Consider the following 24,841-nt stretch of genomic DNA (forward strand, 5'->3'; position numbering starts at 1 on the left):
GGTAAACAATAGATATAGGAGATTTAGTAATAAACTATAGTAAATAATATACTTCACTTAAAATGTGAACTTGTTAACTTAGGTAAACAATAGATATTGGAGATTTAGTAATATACTATAGTAAGTAATATACTTCACCTAAAATGTGAACTTGTCAACTTATGTGAACAATTCATGGATAAGATTATGGAGGTGTATCATACACCCAATATATTATAAAAATGTCTCTCTGAAAAACAATTTTTGTCCTTATAATATCAAACTAGGATAAGTATGATTGAATATTTGATGAAACAATACAATTACAATTGATCAAATTTGATGCTGACATACAACAATGCTTTAGCGTTGAGTCAGCCAGTCATTAAAATGAATAATCTTTCTCGGTGTTTAATATGTGTGTAGTAATTTCGTGTAATTATAATACGTACTATTTTTCTCGTTAGTATATTATAGGCACAAAGCTTGGCTTCCTATGGTGTACAATCTTTGATATTTTTTTGTCAAATCATTACACACTTAGCTGCATAAAGTGGTTGACGATTTGGCAAAAACATATATTGATATTGTAACTTATATGTGTAATTCAAAAATTAACTTTTTATTAGATTTAAGTGCATTGGTGAGTTAACCTCGCTCATATTAATCTTGTCCTACGCTTTAAGTGTTTGAATGTTTGGTAAAAAAAAAAAATTAAATGTAGATTAAATATTAGCTGCCACCACATGAAAGAAAAGAAGGCAAGTTACAAGGATCTGGATTAATTCTTAAGTGAGATAATGGCTGTTCATAAGTCTTAGCGGACAATTTAAAAAGCTATAGACATGATAGGACAAGGATAGGTGCGTGGTGGAACCATAATTGTTTAAGGTTCAATATATAATTAATGCTTAATTCTATAATCACTATTTTGGCTAAATATTTAAATATAAATGTTTCAATTTCACATTTAGCTCTTTCATCAATTAAATTTATAATAAAAAAAATTTTCAAAGCTAATGCTTTTAACGTATGAATTATATGTATACGAAAAGTAATTAAATTGCGTAGATAAAAAATTGAATATGTATTCGTAGTTCCGATTATATATGTAAGATTCGAGTTTTCATATATTCCAATTATCTAGTAGTGTTAATAACTTTTAAGATTTGCCAATTTTTTCTTTAGTATTTAAATTCCCAATTGTTAATTGAAAAAAAAAAGGTTTATAGCTTTGAACTTTTTTTTCTTATTAAATGGAGCTAACATGATTCTGGCAGCAATAGTTCTCAATAAGCAATGAATGTCGAGGATGAAATTTGAAATTAAGAGATATTTAATAATTTATTTTGTTTTACAGTCGTCATTTTTTCGCTCCCGTTTGGCTTTTGACGATTCTTAGATAATGTTAATTTTATCAAAATTTAAAGTGCAAAGTCATGGTTTATTTGTTTATTTAAATTAATATTAATGTTATACTTATAAGGAAAACTTTTGAATTTCGATTGTAATGCAATATAATAGCACATTGCAGTAGTAATTAAATACAGTAGTTGTTGTGAATGGTCGTTTTATTTTTGTACGGATTCCTTTTAACAAAGTGTGTAAGATTGAACCAAAATTAATCTTAAATAATCAGCAAAAAACAAAATAATAAAAGCTGAATATCGTCGCAATGAGGAAACTATTTTGTCCACCCCAAGAGATATTCTCTTAATTCCAATGAAACAAAATTTATTGCAATACTAGTGGTCGACCGCGAATCCATCCGCGTGTTTGTCTAAAAAAAATTAGGGACTATCCTTAACATTTAGGGGGATAAAAAATAAATGTTGGCCGATTCTCAGACCTACAAAATTTCATGAGAATCGGTCAAGCCTTTTCGGAGGAGTATGTGAACGAAAATTGTGACACGAGAATTTTATATATAAGATTATAGTTTTTCCTTTTGTATTTGGCGGTGCTCAGTGGCGGCCGTCATAAAGACAATCAAGCTGATCTGACCTGAGACTAAATGCAGAGCCCAGGGTCTAGGGGATAGAGCAAGCTGGCGACGCAGCTTCGTCATCTCCTTCCCCACCAACGGGATTTTCATGGAATTGACAGTTTAATAACTTAACATGTTAGCTGCCATGTCGGACTATATGTCCGACAAGCCAATGTTTCAATCAGGCCGTGTTTGACTGTGTCCGACAAGCCATACTTCCACTCAATACCTCGCTGTGACTTGTTAATTACTTGACTTTTCGCATATTTTTTTTGCCATCTGTCGGTATGAGCAGACATTATTTAGTGGAAGCAAGAAATATCTGTCAAAGTTCAATCAAATGCGATGTAGTTCTCATAGATGGCGCTTATTTGTATTTTTGTTAATCACCCAAATTCCAAACAAAGTATCACGTCTTCTTGGATTAAGGTTTTTTTTAGGTTTAATACATATTATGTAACAAAATCGGTGGTACAGTTCCATCGAAACATTGTGATGGGTTGCAATATCGTTCTACGTCTTTACATTGAACCAGAACGTAAAGGAAATCAAAGGTGGCACACACCTACGTATGCTTGCTAGCTACCTTATAGCAGTACAATTAGAATTATACAATAATACCGATTATCATAATTACTTTCACATTAATTAACTTATGCCCATTACATGATAAAATGCGACGTTAAGATACAAACTACAGAAGATACAGAAGAAATTAGCGACCCTTAATTACTTACAAAAGAAAAAAAATTGTCAATTTCAGATAATTATAACTTTGATGTCGTTTCATTAAAATGTTTATTGTGAGATATGATACAAAGTTTGTGATGACCTATTAAATCAAAACACGTTATCTACAATATGTGTCACCGTAAGTGTTCATTACCGAAACACTATTAGAAATATATCTTGATATCCCTATCATTCTATTTGAAAAGATCGAGACAGACGCATGGTTTTCAACAGTGAAACTCAACTCCTTTCGCATACAAAACTTTATCAGTAGCTTTTAAGGATAAAGACATGTGGAGGGGGGCGTCGTGTTGTTGCATGCCGCCGCCGTGCGCCGCGGCGCTGGCGTCGCGTGTCACCTGCGCCGACGCCGACCCGTTATTCCAGCCAGACTGCCGACACAGGACTAAACAACATACGCGACAAAAAGTGCTCCCATCGCAAAACTAAAAACGAAGCTTCCGGAAACTAAAACAGTGAGTACATAAATATTTTAATGTTGTTCGAAGTTGTGTCGTTGTTATCAGTACGTTCGCCCCCCTCCCCATGCTTTGACACTGACAGCAACCGTTTGTTTATGTATCAATTTGAATGTTTTTGTTGTGCGCAACCGAATGTTCTTGTTTAAATAATTTTTTAACATTCTTATTGCAATTATAGATTAATATTATAAGTATAAATATCTATAAATAGTATGCTATGCGAAAACAACACAAAATCACCTATTATAAGAAGACATTAAGGCTTGAAGTCGGAGTCGAAAAAAGCTTTATTGCGTTCAAAAGAATGTGTGCCTTATGTTTAGGAGATAAAGGTTGTTATTTGCATGCGTTATTTAGTAGCCTTGAGCGAAAGGGACGCGGGCGCCGCCGCCGCGTCGCCTCCCAGGTAGACATCGTTGCAGATCGTTCAGAGTAAGAGCAGACTGGACTGGATGCTAGCCACTATGAGGTATAAACAGGTTTTCAAATTTGTAAGCGATATTGATACTAGATATAAGAATGCGATATTTAATATTCATTTCGACATCATTTTGAAACACTGCGATTTCTCTATCCTTAAGTTGACCGTTTTGTAATAGTTTCTATAGTTTGTATGCGCATATATTATAAGATATAAATGACGAAATAATTTTTGGTGTTGTAAATACACTACTTTACTTTTACCGATCTAATTTGCGTAAGTACACAAAAATGCCCATGAGAATTGAAATATAGTTTTATTCTTATTTTAAACGAGAACAATTAAATCAAAATCAATACACGGCACTAACAGCGAAACTAAATGATAAAGTTAATATTATAGCTTCTGTTTAACAAAATACAATGAAAGGGATGATTATATTATTTGTTTGTTTGTCGACAAGAATGTCGACAGTGGAATTCCACAGTAAGAATCTTTTTCATAGAAATCTACAGACGAGAAGTTCTTAGCGGTTTGGGTGATGCAAAAGTTTATACAAACCGTTGTGAACCTTTCGATGTTACGTCATATGGTTGTTTATTCCACGATCCCTATTATTAAATTTCAGTATTTATACGCACAATGTAATTAGAGTCTCGGCTTGAATTTATTATACGAGAGCGATGTAACGTGTAATTTTTATGATGTTATATGCGAAAACATTTATTATTTACCTTGGGTTCCCATTGGAAAGAATAATATAAATTTCGATAACTAGCTTAAATTACACAATACTAAATAGAGTATTTAAAAAGTATGATTTGATTGTATTGCGAGTTTTAAATTGAATCTCGTTTCACGCTGTTTTCAATTAAGGGTGCTTGATTGTGAGTGAAATTCTGTACAGTTGCGATCGGGTCGCGGCGGGCGGCTGCAAACGGTTTTATGCGTTTTTAATGTTTTTAAGCCACGTTAGGGGCCCGTAGGGCTCGCCCTGCGGTCTGTAGGGAGGTGCAGAGTGCACAAAGTGCTCAAATTCATCCGCGCCACCGCGGGGTTCCGCAGTTAATTTGAACAGAGACTTTATTTGGCGCGGTTTTAGGGCACGATGCACACGAGAGCTCCTTGTCTCTACAAATTGTTTTAAGAACTATTGGTGGGTGAAGTTAGTTGTTCCTTATAAAAGTGTTCAATGTCTAACCTTTAAAGAGTAATTATACATTTTTATATAATATTTTTTTAAAACATTACGTAATATATAATTTTACAATACGCAATTAATCATTCGTGTTACGACTAAAGGCTAAACATAATGATGAAGAGACGACTTGGCGAACTTTTTCATTAAATCTCAAATAAACTTTTATAAGGATAAAAATAAGGGAAGATAAACATAGCAACAGTGTGTAAGGTAATCAGGCTCCGCAGCGCTGTCGGCGCTTGACAATGAAACAAAACAAAACTTTGCCGGATTTCAATCACAAAACTCCGCTTGACGCAGCCGCTGAAAAGACCTAACGAAGCCGAAAATAAGAAGTATTGTCCGATTGTTAATTAGAAATCGAAGATAGATTTTCCCCTGGAAAGATTGGCTCTTTATAAAATCCCTCCGGCAAAAGTAATGGCAAACGTAGTCTTCCATTCCTTTGACACGTAACATTTTTACACGAAGTTAATTAACATCCAAATATGTGCGCAATGTTAACAAAAATAACAGTCGTGTTGCACTAGGTATCCAATGAGAATTTCCCGTTTGTCCCAAATGAGTTTCGATACAGTTAACTTTTTTTAACTAGAAAATTTTCCGTTTCGTACAAAGATAAGCACTTATAATTTGTTTATTCTTTAAAACTGCTGCTTTTTCATGTTATAATACCATATATTCTTCAACAAACCAAAATTATGGAATTGATTACTTAAACAAAACAAACTCTTGTACCATTATGACAAGATTGTGTTGCCAGTATTGGAGTACTGGCTGGAAAAAATAACAATACCTATTTAAATTAAAAAAAGAAGAATTTCAAATTTGCATAAAGCAATTTCGAATGCCAGTTTTTTTATCCATTGAATGGCTTACGGTGTACCGCAAATTGGAACATCATGAGCTCATTAAACTTACCCATCTAGTGTGCTAACTGTCAATCATACAGCGTACCTCTAGGTGCACACGATACACTGCGATCTAATTAGAGCGATCATTAAAAATCACTAGAGTCCGTCAATTTTTATTTCCAATGAATTCGAGAGATGATTTCATTTCAAAGTTGATTTTAGGCGGGACGTCTCATTGTTCAATTTCACTACGTTTCCACGGGCACAACAGACAAGCACCGTATTCTGATGATGTCACGCAGTCAGAATAAAGCAACGATAATACTTCGTATGCCTTAGCTAGGATAGAAATAAAAAAAATAGTTAGGTGCTTGCTGATAGAACCGTGTTGAGTTTTGATAATTTTTGAAAAACTACTAAAATTGAATTTGACTAAAGCATTAAAGTAATTTATGACTGTTTTGTTTTAGTCAAATTGATAAAGGATTGTACATTGCTTAAACGTGATTTTAATTTTAATAAAAGCTATTGACTTTTTTTTTCTTACAAGCAAAAAATAAACCCAACCTTTAACCAAAGTAATAAACAGATAAAAGAAATTTAAAACAACGAAGAAAAACCTAAACAAGAAATTATGTGTAATTTTACATCTTCCCAAATATCTTTTAGTAAGTCCTCTGCTAAACGAATTAACATCGTCGTATAAGATTTAATATAATATCAAAAATCGATTATTTTCATGGCATACACTTTTTCTTTAATTAAAATTAAATTATATGTTAAGGAGATAATTATTCAGAGGGCTATCCTTTTATAACATGCTTTTCATTGTCCTGAATATTATCTAATTTATGTATAAATAATATTACTAATATTATATATACAAATGTTTGGATGGATGGATGTTTGTTTGAGAGTATCTCCAGAACGGCTGCATTAATCTCGCTGAATTGACATAGATGTAGAACGTAACCTGGAAGAACACATAGACTGCTATGTTTTATTTAATCCCGGAAGGAGGGAGTCGCAGGCGACTGTTCATATATAATATTATATAGTAAAATAAAATATATTACGCCAACTATATATATATATAGTATAATGAATACAAAGCACCACAGTAAAACAAAAGCAAACGACTTAAGGATCATTTTCTTACAATAAGTCATGATTATAAGAGCATAAATATTAAAGTTATTTGTGGTGTTATTTAAAATAAACGGAATCGCTTTTATCGTATAACGTTTGTTGTCCGCTATAATGTAGCAACTTGACATCGATCGGAGCTCGATCGAGCTGGGATATGCATTATTTGTGGCTGAAATTTATGAGTTAGAATTATACGTTCCCCTGGTACCGAATGCACGCAGTTCGTGTCTGATAGTATGTACGAGGAACATAATTATTTCTATATATAACCAAAGGAGCCGACTTTAACGATTCCGATTATTTATTTTTTGTACGAATCTCTTCAACATATGTACGTCTTTGTCGATTCGATTGTAAGATAATTTTTGTCATTAATTAGCATAAAATAATATCCCGTTTTTGTGCAATATTCATTTGTTTTTGGCGTTGCTAAATATACTAAAATCCAGGTTCCACGTTTCAGATAGTTTCCTCTAAGAAGAACAGAACGTTAATTATTTTTTGCAAAATTAACATATCTTTTTCTTTAGGCATTATTGGTTAGTACGTAATTGTCGACAATTTATTCACTGAGATTGTACCGGCCATAACAATACTAATTAAAGTTTAAATTAAGTAAGTAAAGTGAAATAATATAATAATAAATTAAAAAGAAAAACTACTTAACCTAGCTGTATCATAGAGGTCTATCGATAATCCAAGGAAGAATAACGCATCGAATAACATAACTTTCCAGTAAATGTATCAAAAATAAGCCCTAAAACTACGTTTATCTATGTTCAGTAGTGTTTTGAGTTTGTAAATTGATCGTTTATACAAATCCTCGTATATCAAATTGGATGCTAGACTCCGATAAGTGAATTCGCGTCCGCTTCGTAAATTTTATAGACGTCGCAGTTTGATGCGCTAAACGGTTCAATTTCCTAGACGTGAATTAAGCTTTGAATACAATTCTGATGGAAGTGCATCCTACACTATCGAATCGTGTGATTCACTTATATTTGTACAAAGATTTTAGGAATTAATAACAAATAACTAAATCTTCTATGCTAAAATTATAAAAATAAAAATTGTTTGATTTGACTAGGCTTCGAAACTAATGAACTAATTGTCCCCGGGTGACATAGGCTATGTTTATTAATTTCGCGCAGAGGAAGTCACCGGCAATTGCTGGTATGTAAATAAATAAATCAGTATGTTTCCCTTCCTCGTGTTTTAAATCATTGATGTTCATCGTATGTTATTGAGAGCTCATTTTGATTTCATATGCATTTCTAATAATCATAGCTATTTTGTGAATTGCTTTAAGATCGATGGGTTATAAATCTCTACCGTGAACACCGCAGTTTAGAATTATTGACCTCATTGTGTGGGAATTTGCAAATTTACTTTACAATCGTGGGAATTCGTGTTGTAATACGTTATTAATAAAATAGATTAAATTATAAATTTGTTTCCTTAATTCTATTTATATCACATTGAAGTAGAAAACATGACAAATAAATTATCAGCATAAACAGTCCAGTTAATAATTTCATGTTATTTTTCATTGATATTGTTTACTAGCTGTTGTCCTGACTTCGTCTAGCTTTTTCATTGGATTAAAATATAAAGAGAAATATATCCCGCTCATTTTCATGTCTCGTATTACAGACGGATTGCAAATAACATTTTGGAAGTTAGAAAAAAGACACCACAATCCGGTCAGGCGTCGAGTTTTTTTCAACGCAGTCAAACGACGGAACGTTGTTTGATGTTAGGTTTAACTCATGTTCTTATTTTGTTTGTTTTAAAATTGCGTAAAAAGTTTTTGCCCTGTGCTTTTTATTCTAGTTGCCCTTTTTGAAGGGGTGCATAAATTTTTATTCTATTTTTTTAATATTTTCCCTAAGTTTCGTTGTTACTCATCCGATGTTTTATTATATACAACTTTAATTACCAATGTATTAATACGGGCAATATAAAATTAAAAATTAATAAATGCTAAGTATTATATAACTACAAAAAATATTTCAAAGAATGAGGAGGAACTTTTTAAAAAATGTGCAATATAAAAATATATATCAAATTGTTAGCGAAAAAAAATACGATAAATAAATATGACATAAAATTACCTCGTAATGTATTCGATAGTCTAAATTATCAATTCTTAAGCCATGATACTAAGAACGTTAACATTTTAAAAAGAGAGGTATGCCATAAATTATTGTAATTTGCCGAAACTTCGTGCATTTCATTCAATAAATCTTTATGAAATGCTTAGCACATATTATTTAGGAGGGCGCTTCGGTAGCCTTTCGAGCGAACTCACTCATTACGAATTATAAAATATAAGTTAACATAAAAGTGGCAGAGCAACTGCCCAAAGCGTTGGCTACCGATTTACTTTAGAAGTATCTTGTGTGAATCACGTATATTGTTATTTAAAGAATTCTATAATAATATTTTTTTTTTATAGCAATAACAGATCATTATCACTTGTAGTACATTGGAAACATTGTTTGATATTTAATCTTTCAATTCATGTTTGAGCATTAGACTATATTTTCGTTCGCATTATATATATCTAGAGTTTATAAGAAATATATTGATATATGTTTATTCCCCGAACAACAATTATTGTGAGGCATAAATCCCATATAAAAAGTAATTCTCTTCTTTAGATTTTTATTTAATTAATGTGGAATGCATGATAAATTCATAAGCTAATTAAACATAGAAATAATTTAAACTTAATCGGATGTTTATAACATATAAAGATTTACTATTATTAGTTAGGATGAAAAACTTATTTACAATATTAGAGACTGAAAAAAATCTCCCGTACTTGCCTATAAAAATTTAGATATGCGAGGATTCCCGCGATCTGTCCACATCGATTGTTAGTTACGCTATTGCAAATTATATTAAGGAACATTGCCCTCATATTATTAAGGATACGGAGGTGAATCGTCTTCCCTAATGCCGGTAATTTATGTTGCGACCATTGAAAGCGCATGCGTTCATTTCAATTACGAATAATGTACAATAATATGATAAAACTTACAAAATTGCCGCGACTTGTGAATTTGAATCGACGCGGAACGGCCGCCGAGGAGTGTTGCCATTCCTATAAAATTAATACGCACACAAAGGCGCGCGCAAGCGCACATCTAAGATATACATGTGTGCGCGAGCGTTTAAGCCTATTTATGTTCAATTTTTCCTTTTATTGACATTGTTTGCTGTTTCACAAATGGGTAAAAGACTACCATTACACAATTTCCCTACGCGATTTCTTGATCGTGTGAAACTAAAGTCACTGATATTGCCTTTTGAATGCTAAGACAAATAGTAATAACGAATTAAGAATTAGTTATAGAATAATATTTTACCATCACCTTTCGTTCTCAATTAACAACCCACAGATTCGGTATTTCACGCGTGTGGTGTTGCTTTCAAAATACTCTCCCTGTCGTAAACTTAGTTTACACCGGGTAGGACGTGTTAATGTCATAACGTTTCATAATTAAAGGACATCGCATCACAAGGTGTAAATTAATTAAAATTGTTGCGCTTCAGATTGTTTTAACTGAGTTATAATTTAATTTCCTTATTTACGTATACGGGTAGGTATACCTTTTAGCTTATTACTAACATAGATGTTGTGCAGCGTAGATAAATGGATGCAGACCTAGGGTAGACATTATCGATGTTTAGGCGTACCCTTATTTCTGGATATTTAGCTTATGTTTTGACCTATTTGTTGTTTACTAAGTTATTGCCTTGTAAACAAGTACAAGTTTAGTTACAGACTTTAAGTAAGAATGTATAGGGATATGCATGGTAATATTTATGAATCGTATGCAAATCTTCTACTATTATATATAAAACAATCTAATTCGTGCCGTTTCAAACAAAACACACGGTTAATTTTAAGGTGAACCGGCTACCGACTTGCAGTCTCTTATTACACGCCACAATCAAAAGTAATTTCGAAAAATATGGCCGCCGCTCACCGCTGTGGTTAGCCATCTTTTATATCCCATCTAATAAACAGTTGAACGTCACGAGAAAGCAGATCGGGCGCTGGATTGATGTATTTATCATTACTTTCTCACGATCTTTTGATAGGCGATGCGTTTTTACATGTTAGTCGCGAATAAATAAACGTCTGATGGTGCCTTATTTGCGGGTTGTACATAAAATCCGATGTAAGTGCTCCTATTGTTAATAACCGTGCGCCTGTACCTATGGTTTGTGTTCGCCCCCAACGGAGGCTCGGGTCAAGCGTTCCGACATGCAATTGTTAGTTTCATAAACATGTATTTGATAAACATTGCAAGAACCACCAGATCATCTGCAGACATATTGACAATCGTTCGGAAATATCCTGAACAACTTAATTTCTTAACGGGAACTAATTAAGCAAAAACTTTTGTTTGTTTAAGGAATAAAATAAACGCAATTTTTATATATTATTCCAGCTCGTGGTTCAAAAACTAGGGAAGTCTAGATTAATAACTTAAAACCGTAAAACGGATTCCTGTTGGGGTAGTTGAAAGACTTGCGCTGCGGGACAATATTAATCAGTACGATAAACTCGCCAATGAGGGAAGGAAGTAAGCCGCGTTTATATTTTATGTGACAAAATACCCCACCGTTTGATCCGGACATAAAAAGTGAAGCGACCGCGCGTTTAGTGATGTACGAACCTATCATTGATTACTTGTCGATGTTTTATAAATTTTGAAAACTGTTAATACTATAAATTTTTAAAGTTATATTTTGTTGGAACAGAGTAGCGCTGATATCTTGCAATTTGGTAACGTATATATTAATATGAGCGGTTTAAATTACCTCACAGTTCTATCATTCATTCTTTTGAGAAAGCGGTTAAGACAGTTACACATTGTAAAAGTTAACCCTTAAAAGCAGCTATTAAAACAACATTTTACATCTTGTGTTAACAATGTTTTATTTTTTATGAAATGTTTATTAAATAAATAAATGTTTAACTTTGAATCATCACCATTAACCAGTCAAACTGCCCCAATGCATCGCAAATAGGCCTTCCCCAATGCCGTCCCTAGTATGCGATAATATTTTATCGATATCGAAAAATGGATTCCTCCCAACTCTAACGTTTCACACTCGAGCCTTTGTCGCTTATCGGTGACGTTTTACATTTTTATTGCCAGCGGATGTGGCCCCAGTCGCGGTCACTTTATTATTTCTGCCTCGCAATTATTGTTTAGAGAAATCCGGAAAAGGACTACTCGTCCTAGTTAACTATTTAACTACTACCGGCTTTAATTGTAATGTCTTGTAAACATGACAAAATATTGCATTAATATCGTGAATTACAACCCTTATACCTGTACCTGTGCGTACCTGTGTTTGTTTTTCGGTAATAAGTCCGAGAGTTTCATGTTTCCAGACATAGTTTTTGTTATGAGTCCCATAACATTGTAAACGGTTTCTTCCACATTTGGCACTGTAAGGTTTTTCAGCATAACTGTTCTATAAGTATATAAATGGTTGTTATATAATAGTGGACGGTTTTATATTTTTATATATAGAAAATGCGAAGGCTCTGGCGCGGCGACGCCTCCGTAGGGTGTAATATCCGCACGGAAGCCTCGCAGACCGCCCCTCTTCGCCACCGGCCCGTCACAACCTTCTAATTCCAATATTGAAACGAAAATTATCTTCCACTTTATAATTTGCAACCGCAAATGACATCGATTTTACTTCATCGCTACTCTGTCCATTCAGTGTTATTAGGGATGGTAAGAATTTATCGATATAGCGAATAATAAACATTAAATACGAAAATTTTAAAACATGAGTGATTATTTGTTCTCTTTGTCCTGATTTTTTTATATTTTTAACTAAACTATTTTGTATTGCTAGATATTAAAAAAATTCTAAATAATGGATTTATTGGACAATGATTTAAAAAAGCAGCACGTACTTCTTTGTAAGGATTAATTTGTGACATTTAGCTCAACAGTAAAAATCTTACGATGTACAAGCTAACGAAGCTTTATCAGAAGTTTCGAATCAACTGATATAATTTTTTTTTGTTATTATTCAAAGTTTAAACTCATTTCGTACAACCCTAAAAACATAGACGAAATTGAATATTCGTGGAACAGAAACACATCGAAAAGCTTTTGACGTCCGCTGAAGGCAGGAATATAACATTTTTAAATGGTTTAACGTATGCTGGACAATACAAAACTGTAGACTGAGTGGCTAATGGCTTGAGATATTACTTTTAACATCATGTACCCATATTTTTAGGTAACATGAAAGTTCTAAACGTATAATTTGTATTTTTCTTGTCTGTTATTGCTAAAAGTATTGACTTTCGCAAAAATATTTTATATGTTTATAGCCTTATTATCATTTATCATATCAGTCTACATACCTTTTCCTTTTAAATACGCTTAAGGTACATTAGCTTTTTACCGAGGTAGATTTTTTATTTCACTAACTATTAACATACATAAAGAAGAAATATTGCTTATACCTACGCATGAAAATTACATCCCCCATATATAAATTAATGTATCACGAGACGAGAGCAAATTGAATAATCTTCCCTGCGAAAATAAATTGCAATAAGGTGAGAGGCTTACGGCTCGATAATATTTTAAATTATATCCAGTTATGAACAGCCAATGGGAGTGGAGACGACGCCCGTACTCCAGATCCCTTCAGCCCGTTTGAATTTGATATTTTACGATTTCCAAACCGCCACACAATAATCGGGACGCCGAAGGGCAAATGGAATAGCGAAAGGCCTGCTGTCGATATGCCAGTAACGCGTAACGTACTGGATTTTGATAGGACGTCAGTTTTTAATCAATAGCCTGGATGTTGCTGCGTGTGCGTTTGTTTGTGACGGTTTGGCTAACCGTCAGTAGACATGTAGTAACATGCCCCCAGGCCACATTTGAATAGTATTTATACCCTGGTGTCGAAATTTCATAGCAGTGACGCGCAGACGGGTACACTGATGAACGACGATGTCACAACCTAGAGTCCACAAGTATTAAAAGGAATTCCGATTTTTATGTCCTGTCCAGATGAAATATTGGACGAAGATTTTTTTAAACTTAGTTGTAAAAAACTCTTTAAAAATTAGGCAGATTGTCCCCGTTTACTCCAATTGGGTTCCAGATATGACTCGTACTTTCCTTACTTCGGTTTTATATTGCAATTGTTAATCGCTTTTGCTAGACAATATCAGTTTAGTATAATCCACTGGTATGAGTATTACGTAGTAAGTTTCCATTGCATTTTTATTACTTCATATGGTAGGTAGTAGTATAATAAAGTATAACTGCGGTGTACGGGCGCGCCTGTGACTTATACAAACATTCTATAAAGTAATACTTTATTATCGTAACGTCCAACAATCATTATGCTCGCTCAAACATCGACTGGAGTAGGTCCCACCCAACGACTGTTTGCTGTTCACAATACGCTTTTGCCTAAGTTCCTTAACATGACTTTTTACGATATTGACTTTTGACCTCACTTTTTGGCAATACGGTACAAATTTAGCTGCGGTGGGTGCGCCATGTAATAATGTCTTTATCGATTTGCGAATTCTTTATGTAAATTTATGTGACATTTTCATTGTAAAGAAAAATATTACGATGCATCCTGCACATAACTTCTGATAGAAATTTAATATATTATCAAGTCAACCAATTCGCAATGAGGTAGCGAGATTAATAATTTCAAAAAGTTTTTTATCTTCTTAATTTTAGTTATGTATACGGCCAGTAGGCGTCGTGTCAATCAGTTACTAGTCGTTTGTATTTCAGAACGCGCGTCGCATTTAATGAGGGAACAATATGCCGGTTTAGCTTCGGTGCCAAATCAAATTATTATTGTCGCTCAGTTATAGACAATTAAGTTGTCTGCTAATGCAATCCTTTATTTAATTAAGGTACATTTTGTATATTGTATTACTCGTATATGCTATGTAAAATATTTTGCCAATGTTTAAATAATATAAAGAAATAAGTTGCGCCACATATGATATTTTAAACCTATCGTATGTTCGTTTTAAAAATAGATACGAATTAATAGATGCGGTACTTTACTCATCAAATGAAACCCGTTGAAATTATATAAACGGGCATCATTTATACAATTATATTGTGAGAGATCGGTCCTTTTGTTCGATAGGTACAGCAAAATTTTCATGTAATATCGTAAGCTGATTACAGCGCATATTTAATGTTGGTGTATGGTATACGCAAATGGTATTCTCCCAGCTACCGCATATGCAATGATAGCGAGCGAACAATCGCAAACACAAGCCTCTTATGACCCTTTGTAAGTAGACTACTTTACGCTTTGAATAAAATAAATATTATGCAACGATTGGAAATAGTTGGAAACTGTTTATTGTGAAAATGAATTCCTCTTAAATTTGTTGTATTTTCAATGTGCTACCCACGATATTGGAGACGGACAATGGCAATATTCGATGTAAAGTAATTAGAACTTTTTTTTGTTATGTTATAGAGAATTCCTTTGACAGTAAATTGCTAATTTATTTTGAAGTACAATCCTTACAAAATCCGACCATAATTCAAATAAAAGATTTTTATTTTTGCATAAAAAAGGGTACAAAGTTTTCGCTTCATTTAATGAAATAACAATTTAAAGTGTGATACAATGTATCAAGGTATTTTTGTTCATATCACATATGCAAATAGATTTAGTCCGGTTGGATTGATAGGTGCCGATCTAAGGGATATCCTATGCGTCTTCGTAACCTAGACAAGGGAATTCGATTAGCCGGCCAATAATTGGGATGGCCAACTTCCGCCCAGTCAATTTGAGCCCGACTAACTAAACTGCGTATATGCGATCTTGGTTTGAATTTAAGGTGCTTTTACACGTCACGATACGATAAGACAAAATAAGTGAATAATTTTAGTAATTAAATATAAATATTTATTTAATTAAATTATTGAAAGGCTTGTATTTTACTTGGAAGTAATAGAACATAGGTACATTTTTATTTCGCTTCATATTGTAGAGATTTACTTCATTATTTTTAATTTTACAGATCTTATGCACTTTCCAAATTATAGAAATTATTGTTGGGCTTACAACTATTTGACTCAATGTTGCTGTGAGTTTCCACTGTCGAAACGCCGAATATGTTTGTACAAATGTTTTATCAGTGAAAATCTACGGTTGAACAAAATAAAGTATCTATTCACCCTTGTTGTAGTGATTAATTTCTCCCAAAAGTGTAGGAACTCTTGTCTTTAAGGTAACTATAAACTAATATCGTACTTTTTTATTCACGAAATTTGTTTTTTTTATTAGGTGCAACAGGCTTTAAAGATTGTTGCGGTGTGCTGTGGATCGAAGCAGTGCAGCAGCGGTGTAGCAGCGGTGCAGCATCAGAGCAGCAGCGGTGTACCAGCGGTGCAGTAGCGGTGCAGCAGCGGTGTAGCAGCGGTGCAGCATCGGAGCAGCAGCGGTGTAGCAGCGGTGCAGCAGCGGAGCAGGAGATCTACACACAGCAGCGAACCAGCACAACAGTACCACAGCGCCGTATCGACAAACAAACCGGAGCACAATTCCGGAAGCTGTATTCATCAACGGATATTATTATAATCAGGTATTAATACAAATTAATATAAATAGTTATAAGCATATTTTACGATGGAATTTCACTGCCGTAACATGGATACTTTATTATTTTTTTGTGTTAATGAAGTGTGACGTCAGTCGAAACCCATTAATACCGTATTAAACATGATAATAAAAAAGTTGCTAAGGAATAAAACCTACTCGTTAGTATAAATTTACAAATTAGCGATTGATTAGTCAAAGTTTCCTTTGAGCGTTTCGCTCGTCATTATATCGTACCCGGCGTACAGACGAATGCAGTTGACCGGCTAAAACGGACTCCACTCATTGTGAATTTATACGGTTCACGAATACAATCCTATGCGCTTGCAATATATTATTTAAAGCCTCCAAGGTAACTGTGATATGCAATTTGTTACTTGTTTGTCTAATCTGTATTGTGGCCGTTAGGCTCTAAGTAATATTGGCCAGTTTAAAATTATAACGATGAATTGCAGAGTTACAAATTTATTAGCATACTTAGTCGAAAAACTTTTTTATTTGAATAAGTATTATAAAAGCGAAATTGTCCAGGTATATATTTCTTACAATGAATAATATAATTAAGTATAAGGGTTGGTTAAAAAACCTAATCTATCGTATAGAGGGTGTTCGATTTATTTTTTGTACTTCCTACCCGTGTAAAGTAATTTAAATAATCTTCAGATCAATCTTAAGGTAATCCTTATATCAGCCTAAAGCTCCTTGAGCCCTAATCCTTGAGTACAGCGTAAAGTCAAAACGTTATAAATGAAATGTAGAATCATGTCTGAAAGGACAGCGAGACAGATACGGTCGATAGATGCAGGGAAAGCGATCGTTCATTGCATTACATTGGGTACATAGGTGTAGGCTGGGCCCGGCGCGTCAGCCGCTCGAATGTCCCGGACTTCGCCAGTGTTTGGGCGGACGGACGCTACCCAGTTCAAATATTACACAGGCTGCGTTCGGCATTATTAATTCTGGCCCGGTCCACTGGTCGCTGCTCGCATTTGAATGAGAGATTTCAGATGGTCCGTCAATCGTGGCCCCTCATAATTGATCCTATTAATTTCTACCATCGCCCCTGCTGCCTGCATTAGACTAAAACGACGGCTTTTGATTATTACTCGCAATGCATCTCTTCAGCTAATAAGTATTAATTTCGATTACATTCCATTTGAAGCGCGGATGAAATGTTAAATTGAACTCATCGCTTGCGTTTCATGCAAGAGTGGACGCCAAGCAAATTAAGTCCATGTTACCTTTACTCATTTTTCATATACCATTATTGTTTATTTTTTCTATACTAATACTCTGATTCCGAGATATTATTTGTCCTTACTCTCTTGTATCGTAATTGGGTTAGCCAAAATCCGTTACGAGTTGGATTCGTTATTTTAGTAGTATAAAAATGTGGAGTATATAAAAAGTGTTGGTAGTTTAATCAGCAAACGACAATAAAATATTGATAAAGGCTTTATTAGTATCCAAGGAAGTTCGAAACTCTATATTATACAGATTATTTGTGGGTACCTACAGTTGGACACTTAACATCGAGTGAATTGTTTTTGTCTCGAATAAATGAAATAAAGCATTTTTCGTGGTTTACTAAGGGGTAAGTTGATCAGCTTTTGCCCTATCATTGACGATGTCCTGGTATTGACGGCCTATTGAAATTTTTTATTTAATAGGTACAGTGGTAATTGTCAGTCAAGTCGATCTCGTATACCTTTTGTTTGGCAACATTGTAACGCATTTTAATTCACTCCGTGTATAAATACTTACGAAACCGTAAATTTAGTGTTTCTATATTTTTAAATACTATTAAATACCAGTAGATATACTATATAGAGATTTACTTTTTTATTAATATGTTGTCATTGTTTGTTGCAGCCAGTATTTAAAATAGCATTAAATTAGTTTATCTTCTTTGTTCTTGTGTCGTCAAAATATATCAGATTAGCCTCTATTAGTAAGAGTATGATAAGAAGCAATAGTAACTGCGGTATTTAACTAGTATGCGAAATCAATAATAACGTACGCGGGACTTTAACGTTTCAGTCTATGATTGGCGTATTAATGGTACGGCAAGCGAGCATCCACCCATCCACGATGCCCGCAAACTGGTAATGTTAGCAATTTTACTCTCATTATGTAAAAATACGCGATTAGAAAGCTGTATATACATTTAATTTGTACATATTTACTTTCTTCTAAACACAGCTTTATATAGCTTTTACTCAATAGCTTTTGTTCGCCACGATAACGCAAACAGTATGAAGTCTATCCCCAACTTTATACCCCATGTTGGATAAATGCAAAAGAGTTATTTTTATGCCCCCGACTTTTGTTATCTATGGCCCAAATCTGCACTTAAAAAAGTATTAGAAAAGTTCATTGTTCCATGCACATATCACGCCTAACACCATTCATTCACTTTGCTAATTAACACCAAAATTCATTAAGCAACCTTCACAAATAATCCCAAATTGTCATATTAACGCCGTATCCGAACCGGTCCTTACTCGCCCAATCATCAATGTCACATAAAGCACGCGTGGAACACGAAGATATTGCCCGCCGCGTCACGCTAAACACGCTGCAAATGTTAAGGAGAAATTACGTCGCAAATACGCATTATGTTTAATCACTGCACGCACCATTGTTAATAATATGTCGTGAATGTACGTTAGCCTGATGGAGGGGGTAATGACTAGTGCTGTATTGTTCATAGTCTGCATTAAATGACTGAATGAATATATAGACCCAATAGACTAAGGTTTGTCAGACGAGACAATGTATGAAAATCAATGTTTGACTTTATTTTCAAAAACCAATTGTAAACACAATCACAAGTGATATAATAGTTAATTTTGCATAAATTTTATCGTTCTTTGATGATTGTTAATTAGATTTTCAAAGCTCGATCCATATATTTTTTATATGTATGCGTGTAAGCTATGCGGGTAAAAGAACAGCGGCTGCACCACCAGTTGACGATAACGTCAATCTGCACTAAGATTGCCGTCGTATCATTGATTCCTATGTCTCATACATACAAACTGATTTTTATAATTAATTTAATTTAGATTTTTCCTCCTAGAAAGTGCCTTGGGATCAATTATTGTGTTCGTTCGTCACTTTATTGGCTTGCCTTGGCAAGTGCAAAATATTTATAGGAAAGTTTTTTTTTAATTGTACTTTATTGAACGATCTCATTATGAAGCTAAATCATGAGACAGTATGTTTAAATTCATTATGAATGTTGTGTCTATACCTATCCAAATGTATTTTGTTCTTTGTTAATTGATTGTTGCTGCGTTTTTTAGTAATTTTATTTTTCTTGCAAGTGCATTTCATTGTCATGAATTAAAATTGGATTTGATTAAAGTAAGGTGTGTAAATCCCACACCGGCGCGGTACAACACTTACCGCATTAAATAATACTTTACGTCGACAAAATTCCGATTTTTCACGATTGGTTTAACTTAATTAAGTAGATTAACAATTTCATCCTCCCGATCCCCGGGCGTTAATATTAGTAATTGCGTGCTTTGAGCGACCACGTCCCGGTAGAGTGCCTACCGTGCAAATTTTCGCACCGTCGTTGTACAAACTTATCGACCTCTCCTCGACTTACTTATAGCATTTGAAAAACTCGTGCATCTTTAAATCCTCCGAGAATAGATTTATAACGTCCTTGGACTGCTTCTACGGTTTGGACATTTTCATGCGGCCATTTATAGAGAGCTATTAATGCTTACAAATCAAGGTCATCTTATAACTGAATAGTTAATTAATGGGTATGGATATACATTAGTATTGTTTTAATGTGAGCCACAGTAAAAAGTGGCGCCACTGTGCCGCCGCGTGCGAATCTTTACAGATAATAAAAGTTTTAATTACTATTTTTAATTTCACGCATCTCTTGATGCTATAACGATTAAGACCTTCATTTAAACATTAAACATTTTTAATTGAAGCACATAACTTAAAGTTTCAATTTGTCGACAAATAAACAAGAATGTTTTGTACATAGGTTTGGCCAATTTAACGTTCTGTTCATATTATTATAAAAACTCATAATTATAAAATTATTTTGTCTCGTGTACAAAAATAAATAATCGACCCTCGCGTTCTTTCTGAAATGATAGAGCTAATGTGTTGTTGTACACATATTTCGATAATGGAAACTCATGGTAAATGTTCTGTATTCTTTTATGCCGTTTAAAAGAACTAAGTATTTGGATAAACTACAATATCTATCACTTTGTTTATTTTATCGTCTTCATAATGCTTCTTGTTTGCAATGCTCTTTTGATTTTTCATTTCAACGGTACTATATTGTTTATTATTTCGGGATATTTGCTAATGTTATATTGGACCGTGCGACGAAGCAAACTTTGGAATTGGTCCAAATAAAATAAAGGACGGTTTGTGGCGTACCGTAAAGCAAGCTGGCCAATGGCTTCCCGGTTAACTAACTTCCACCCTAATTGTTTAACTTTGCAACCAAACACGAAGGCAAATTTATGCATATGTAATTTATTAATTTTTTTGGGTAAGAAAATTATCATTGGTCTTTAGCATTACTCGTTAAAATATACCAGCGACGACTTCGACGTATTACTCTTTTCTGTATACAAAAATAGTAACGTGATTTAAATTTAAATTTGAACCAAAACTGAACATCGTCTGACCTAATTCAGCGAGGTCGCGTCTAGCCCTTTCTCGTTGTTTTAAGGTCTGCCTCCAGGCGTTGCTGTGGAGAGGATGACATTAGCTCGCTCAGTGTCATTTTGCATACTGCTTACCCGCAGGCAAGCAATGCGACAATGTTCTGCGAAGTCTAAAAAAAACTACGACCGTAAATATTTTTTCGCAAAAATATAACTTATTGCGAAATACTTATTTTAATAATAACAACAATCTTTGAGACTTTGTATCTCAACACTTGAACATATTGGAATATCTCTCTCTCTCTCTCTCTTCAGCCATATGACGACACTCCTGCCCACTGCTGGGCATAGGAGTCCCCCAAAGATCGCCACGGTGATCGGTCCTATGCTACCCGCATCCAGGATACTACCACAACCTTGACCAGATCACCGCTCCATCTTACTGGAGGTCTGCCCACTGTGCGTCGACCTGTCCGTGGCCGCTATTCCACGACTTTTCGGCCCTATCGGCCGTCCGTTCTGCAGTCTACGTGGCCGGCTCATTGGGGCCGTTGCCACTTGGGGCAATGACAGTTACCTTCGTTCTGTTCCGGATTAGATCTCTTCTGGTGCGATCTGGCAGAAAAACTCCGAGTACTGCTCTCTCTATTAGCCTTTCTGTGACTTTGAGCCAACTAATGTTGTCCGCAGTGAGAGGCCACATCTCAGTTTATGAAAACACTGGTAACACACACTGCTTAAAGACTCGTCTTGAAACACTGCGGTAGGTCTTGGGATGTGGGATGGTCTGTTCAAACTTGTATGTCTCCGACAGTTTCTTGGCGTACTCTGTAGGTATGTACATTGGGTGGAGAGTTACTTGAAGTCTTCTCCGACACTCCGATATTGGAGTTATCGGTTTAACATTATATCGGAATGCAATCTTTAAAACACAAGCGGTGTGTTTCTCCCCGATAATTAAACCGCTGGTGTGGTGGGTGGCAATGAGGTGAGGCGATGTGGGTGGCGGGGTGGGGGGTGCCATTGCGAAGTGAAAGCGAAGCAATAGTGGTAGGTGGCGCCCTCAGCGATTTATTGTTTTTAATAATAACGTGAACCCGTCACAAAGAGAACAAAAGTCGACGGCGTAGCGGACAACGAGCTACGAATGCACAAGTCGGGTACGAACCACCGATATGGCATAAACTAGACAATCCTGTATAGGTTTGTATCAATGCAGCAACAATGATGTAGTTGGCGCCTACATAGGTGAACCCTAATCAAAATTATGCATTTGAAACACATTTTACTCATTAAAGTCGACATGTGAAATTTTTCTAATTAAAAAAGACCTTTCTTGCAGTACATTAGTATAAAGTAATTGTCTCTCGACGACTGAAACGATAAAAAAATAACCTAAATATGCTAAAGGAGCTGGGATATTAGTAGGATATGCTGATAGCGACACCGAACACTATGTTGGTGGGCCCGACCATTGGCACTATAGACAGTAAGGTCACCAATACCAACACTACAATGTTAATAAAAATATAACGCTACTCCGAATAGTTGTGTATCGTACATCCACGTCACCGGCTCGAGGTCCCACTGGAGCGGTCGGCGGCAGCGATATTAACATTTGTACACAGCGGCGCTGCGGAGCACAGTTATCGTCTGTCAAAAGCTCAGCCGCGACCTCTGGCGGGCGACGTCCTCGCAAAAACTACTCCAATCCGCCTGCCCTGCTCTGCCTACGTCACTCCGTCATACTCGCGCCGTATCTGAAATAGCTCATTATGGACTTCCTTTGAATTAAATTAGTAAAATGGATTGAAGATTTTATTTTAAAATGGTGTTTGAGTTTCTTCTTATATCGCTGCGTTTTTGCAGATCGGTACAGCCGTTCTGATTTAGTCTGTCCATCACATAGACAACTATCCCCTGCACTACCGAGAACTCGATGAACTCGTCATTACATCTACAAATGTGACCAAAAAATATTTACATATGCAAATATGAATGAAATACAATTGGTAGAAATTCAATACTAATATTTCGAAGGTACACAGACACTGTTTTGGGTCTTTGCCTCACGACTATATTAAATTCCATTTCGTCGTTTCGTCGCCAAAAACAGTCGCTCGCAACTTGTTTGTCAAAATAGTCGTAAGAAAAGTTGCTGCAATTTTCAAGTAAACCTGTGCTGATCGAATAGATGACTCGTGTTCACAATTCAACATTATGTGTACGGAGCGCGCGCACCGCGACTCTTGCTACGTAACCATATAATATTAGTTTCGATTATATACTTGTGTACAAAGGGCCTTGCACTTTGCAATATGCAAATCAATAGTGGTAATAAATATTCCATGTCCAAACAAAAATTGATTGCTTTTTTTTCGTTGTTCTTGATATTAACTGTAAAAACGCTTTATTCCAACAAAGCCGATTGACACTTTTTTATTGGATATTTCCACAGATTGAAAAACTTAATTCATGTAATAATTTTAATCAAAACGTTATATTCCTTTCCTCAATCAAAAGTCGAAAATATAATTTTCGACTTTTACATTTGTTCGAAAATTTTAATTTTGCATGAGAAATCTACGCTAAGAGTTCCCTTAGTGTTGAAATGACGTTGGATGGAGTAAATAGTAAGTACTATTAATCAAGCAATCGATACACACAACATTAATTCTACAATATTTCATCCGTAATAATAACCAAGAGAATATCTGGCAACAGAAATTAAGAAGTTACGACTTAACCCATTTAGCAAATGAGTCGTTGAAATATGATTATTGCACTTTTTTTGCCATTTCTCAAGGAAACAACAATGTTTTCTTTTTCAAGTGAAAAGAAAAAGCTACTGTGGCATTCTCGTGCCACCCTGTAATTGAATTATACCATCGATTTTCCATTAAAATGCTTTATGGAATGAAATTGTTAAGTCTAGGTGGGGCGTTAAGGCAGAGGGCCGGCCGGCGGAGACGAGAAGCTTTTTTCATGTTGTTCACTTCTATAATTAAATGCCTTGTTAACATAAACACATTCACATTTACTTATATCTATAGGCACTTATTAGTTATAAATTGGGAAATTATAGTTTAAAAGACTAGGCAAAAATTGTACACAATGTCATATTTTTTGCGACGTTCATGATTTGTCGGTGACATGTTCACACTTAAGTTAGAAGACAAACATATATATATTTATATTTATTTATAAAAGGAGATGAAGGATGTAAATCCATTTATTAAGGAGCTGACGGGCGCGGCGTTGACGCGGGAACCGTACATAATATTAGATCCGTATGTAATCGTGTCAACAGAGAGGAACATACTCATTTAACTTTCCGTTATTCAATTGAACAGTTTAACGCGTGCGAGCGAAGGAACATTTGCGTCACTATATACGCACTGACAATAAATACCGTTTGTTAAGAAAAACTTTCCACACCAAGCTACGATTGTGAAAGTGACCAAAGTACAATTATTATTCCAATATGTAGTGTATGCGTATTAATGAAACGGCGGTTGGTTTGGGACTGATTTATTTTAAATCATACAGACGGTAGGTTACACTAACCTACCTACATTTATCACATTATATTACAGTCTCCCCCTTAAAAGAAATACAATAAATACACATTCCACATCAACACTTCCCTTCTACAAAAAAAGAAAACTTCACACATATTACATACACTTTAAGCAACAAAGACAGGAATGTTGACATA

The 24,841-nt window shown here is 34.7% G+C and overlaps 1 protein-coding gene across 1 annotated transcript in view; it reads left to right on the forward strand.

Moving 5' to 3' along the window:
• The first annotated feature begins 16,269 nt into the window (after positions 1-16,269).
• Positions 16,270-24,841, forward strand: part of LOC106113621 (protein bric-a-brac 1) — a 205,702-nt gene continuing 197,130 nt past the window's right edge. The window contains exon 1 of the mRNA XM_013306456.1: positions 16,270-16,451. The gene's annotated coding sequence lies outside the window, so the exon portion shown is untranslated. The remainder of the gene's footprint in view (positions 16,452-24,841) is intronic.

This window comes from Papilio xuthus, unplaced genomic scaffold (assembly GCF_000836235.2).
Source record: "Papilio xuthus unplaced genomic scaffold, Pxut_1.1 DF828177.1, whole genome shotgun sequence".
Lineage (NCBI taxonomy): Eukaryota > Metazoa > Arthropoda > Insecta > Lepidoptera > Papilionidae > Papilio > Papilio xuthus.